Source organism: Cucurbita pepo, chromosome 14, assembly GCF_057944985.1.
Source record: "Cucurbita pepo subsp. pepo isolate OVF chromosome 14, ASM5794498v1, whole genome shotgun sequence".
In the NCBI taxonomy this organism is placed as follows: domain Eukaryota; kingdom Viridiplantae; phylum Streptophyta; class Magnoliopsida; order Cucurbitales; family Cucurbitaceae; genus Cucurbita; species Cucurbita pepo.
Genome location: NC_141811.1, coordinates 5,978,895 through 5,983,838, shown reverse-complemented (window position 1 = coordinate 5,983,838; position 4,944 = coordinate 5,978,895).

Here is a 4,944-nt window from a genome sequence, read left to right as displayed (position 1 = left end):
AAAAATGAAAAATGTAGGTAGCACGTGGCTGGAGTATTTTATGAAATACTCAGTAAGTCACCCCACTGTTGGGGTTAGGAATGCAAACACATGCAACATATGAGACCTAACTTTTCATAAACTTTACATAGCATTGGGCGCTTTTCTATTCCGGGTAGGGTTGGATGTGTGATACTCCTTCACACATGGCCCATGTACGCGTACATAGACCCACCGGGCGAGCTCATATACGTACCCCCAGGACCTGGCTTGGTCGGGCACAACGTATTACACGTCGCCGGACACCAAAGAACAGAAAAGGGCCCGCATGATATCATGACGAACATAAATATTGTATTTCATTCTTTCGTAACATAAAAGGGAAGAATCCCGATGCACGTGACATACATATATGCATGAGGTCCCTTAACATATCTAACATGACATTACATAAGCAGTGCTAACATCGCATTTACGTTTCTTACATCACATGACATGTTACATGACTTACATTACATGACATATTACATAACATGAAAGTACATTCCAGTTGCATAAACATCTCATGACATGACTCGATAATACTACGTGTATCCATGACATCAATCAACATTTTCATGGCATATATTACTAACATATCATTCATAACTTCACATGTCAACAATCAACATAACCCATTACGTTCATAGCATAAACAGTCACATAATTCAGACATCATATAGTCATATCACATAATAAAACATGGTGCATGCAGGGGCCACAGGGCACGCATCATCATACAATACGTAGTAAACTAACTCCAACAGTAAGGTCACTTACCTCGATGGCCTTGGCCGAAGTCACTCACTACAAGCTAATCCCAACGGTTAAATATGTCCTATAATAATCACATAAAAACTTAGGAACCTTTCATAACATACCCTAGCTAAATCTCATGCTATTTATCAAAATAAACTCCCGACCTAATCTGTCTTTAACGGTTATGAACCATACTGACCTCGGATGGTAAAACTAAGGGCAGAAACGGCTTTGGAAGGACCGAAAACCTTGGAATCGATATATTATAGTGATACTGAGCCAATACGCCAAGCTACCAAGCCGACCAACTAAGCCGCCAAGCCGAGCTGTGGGAATTGACGAAACCGAGTCAATTTCATACACGTGCAAGCCGAGCCGCACTGTGTACGCGTGCAAAGCTGCCGGAGCTGTTAGGCGTGCATCTACGGCTCGACCCGATTCCAAAAACCTTGCCTTCCTTACCCGACAAGCGACGAAACCCTAGTTTCCGCCTCCCCGATTCCAGCGACGCGCCGACGATCCCACAACGTCCTCAACACCGATTTTCGATGGTCAACCTTCTTTGACACAATGACCCCGACATCAATACCTTACTTCCACTCGATTCTTCCTCCGAAGAGCAACCCCAACGTTCTGGAAGAAAGTTTGGAGAGAAAATCGTTTTCAAGGGATGTACCAAGGCATAAGAATATAAAAATAATCTCAAGACATTTTCCAATAAGGCATTCTAGGATTTTAGGATGAGGAAACTTATAAGAATATTTCTATTAGGTAATAAAAGTCTGGCCGAAAATCCCTCAATTTCCGGGGAGATTACGTTTAATTATTTATTTTATTTTTATTTGATTTTATTTTATTCTAGAAACTTGAATCGTTACAATTATCTTAGGTCGCATCATGACACTTATTTGTCCCAATCCTCACGTAGTCGAATGAGTTCCACTTGAAGGTTGTCGTCTTGTCTATCCACACGTGAAGATTACAATCTACTATCTTCATAGTATGGTTGTAATACTCGGCACCATTAGAAAAATCCTTTGTCGACCGTTCTCGCCTATGAGAAAAAAGTCATAATTCTCTTAAGTCAATTGATTTTGACAAATCATTGCAACCAACTCTTACTATCCAATTAATTGGCACGATAGCGTTTCATATTATTTGAATAAGAACATTAAAACTAAGACAAGACTACACATATGAGATAGCTACACATATCCAATTTTGTTTCTTTTATCCTAGAGTCTATCATGTCGGTTATGTAGTCATGAAAAAGTCTTACAAACATAACACGAGCCAACTTTTATGCTACTCGATCACAATCATTCAAACAATTCCAAATCTTGTAATAAATAATCAAGCAATAATTTATCATCCCATACCCAAGAACACTTAGATAAATTAAGGACAATAACTCTAGATTTGAAACCTCACACTTTTATAGTTGGCTTTGAATCGACCGTTAAATTAGAAAAACGATCCTTGAATTAAATATATATCGAAAGTTAGAATTTATAATTTAGTTTTTTTCGGGTTTTAAAAATTTTAAAATTTTAATTAATATATAAACATTATACAATTTTTAAATAAATTAAAAATGTTCTTACTTATATTATATTAACATTTTTTTACATTTTTTTAAATGTTTTTTTTGGTTTTTTTTTAACGATTTAATGAAAATGTTAATTTACAAGATTATGAGCATGTAGAAAAATCGATATAAATTTAACATAAATTTATTGGTAAATACCTTATGTAGTAAGAACGTGCGAAAGCAAACAAGAGTTTCTGCTACTAAATATGTGATCGATGTGTGACTACTCAAGTTCATTGTTAGCAGCGATTGTCTTCTTTGGAATTTTCTTTTCGGGTTTCCTCTCAAGATTTTTAAAACGCGTTTGATAGGGAGAGGTTTCTATATCCCAGTAAAGAATGTTTCGTTCTCCTCCTCAATCGATGTGGGATCTCACAATCCACCCCCTTCAGGACCTAGCGTCCTCGTTCCCACTTTTCCCCCTCTCTAATCGATGTGGATCACAATACACCTCCCTTCGAGGCCCAGCGTTCTGACTGACACTCGTTTTTCTCTTCAATTGACGTTGGATCTCATAATCCACCCCCCTTCAGGGCCCAGCGTTCTCGCTGGCACACCGCCTGGTGTTTAGCTCGATACCAACTGTAATGACCTAAGCCCACCGCTAACAAATATTGTCCTCTTTGGGCTTTCCCTTTCGGACTTCCTCTCAAAGTTTTTAAAACGGGTCTACTAAGGAGAAGTTTCCACGCCCTTATAAAGAATGTTTTTTCTCCTCCCCAACTGATGTGGGATCTCACAGAATGTAACAATCCAAATCCACCGCTAGCCGATACTGTCATTTTTGTACTTTCCCTTCTAGCCTTCTCCTCAAGGTTTTAAAATACCTCTACTCAGAAGAGGTTTTCACACCCTTATAAGAAATGTTCGGTTCCCCTCTCCAACCAACGTGGGATCTCACAAAAAAAACATAAATTTACACCTTGAAGATTATATATCAGTGGTGTATGTCTTCTTGAAACTAAACTTACCTTAGAATATGTGAATCAAATCATCATCATCATTAATAAGTTAAAAACTAAACATCCAGCTAAAATCTTGAAGTTTTCGGGTGTAGAAACATAGGGCAATTGGGTTGTTCTTAGTATTTCAAAACTTATTATTATGAACATTGCGGTTGTCTGTTCTGCTAGCAATCCTGGGTGTTGTTTAAAATTGTGTTGGATATTCACTTAAGCAGGATCATAGGATTAGATTATCGTTGATAAGTTTGATGTTGGATCGGTATGGACTCCCTAGAGGAGGTGAATAGGGTTTTAACAATAAAAGTATTTAAACATGATTAATTTTTCTAATGATAAAAACTTTTTACACATAAGTAGAATGATAATTACTAGAACAAAATAATTCAAGTCAAAACAATAATTAAGTAGAACATACAATATGTAACGCCCCGCTAGGTTTAATATATATGTATTAGAATAAAAATAACAAAATAGAGAAGATGGTTTAACATATATATATATATTAAAATAAAAATAACAAAATAAGGAAAAAAAAAAAAAAAAAAAAACTGCCCACCTCTCCTTCAATCTCTCATCCCCTCCTCTAAAATACCTCTCTCATCGTGTATCAATACTTCATCAAACAAAACAGAAACAGAAAGAAAATATTGTTTGGAGGAAACAAATGCATGGAGAGATGGTTAGACAATAATGACTGATAGATGGTTAGACAATAACGGAGATATCAGAAGAAGGCAGATAATGGAGAGATGGTAGGCAGATAAATGAAGATAAATGAACATATTAGCAATTATTTAGATCTGGGTTAGAAATTTAGAAATTAACTGTTGGAATGATCTGAATTAGAAATTATCTATCTATGAAGAGTCCTGGTCACGAAAAAAAATAGATAAAAAATAGATAGATAAGAAAAAAGAGATGAAGATAGGGAAAAGGAAGATCTGGAAAACATATCCAAATAAAAAAAATGAAGATTTGGAAAACAGGATAAAAAAAAAGAAAGAAAGAGAGAGGGGAAGATTAGGAAAACAGATCAAATAATAATAATAATAATAAAAACAATACATGGGAAGAGGAGAAGATAAAAACAATACATGTAAGGAGGAGAAGATTAGATTTGGAAATAGTAAAGCCAAAAAAAAAAAAAAAATGTGAGAATAGAATAAACTGCTGAACAGAATTGAATTAAACGATTTAGAGAATTAAACGATTTAGATATGGGGGTAGACTATTTAGAGAATTAAACGATTTAGATGATTTAGATATGGGAGTAGAGTTAAACTTCTGGGAAAAAACTAATAAAAGAATTATAGAATTAAACTCATTGAAGAAATTGATTAAAAGAGTTAGATTTAAATTGCTTAAAATAACGAGATAGGGAGGTAGAATTGAACGGCTTAAAACAATTAGAGTTAAAAGAAAAAAAAAAAAAAACAAAAGAGAAATTTTAGGAAATAAAAGAAAATTAGAACGGTTTGAAAATGGCAAGTACTGTTCAGGTGGCACTGTAAACAGAATTAAAATATAACATAAAGTTAGAGAATGAGAATGGAAGATATGAGAACGTAATGTTCAGGTGGCACTCGCACTGTAAACAGAATTAAAATATAA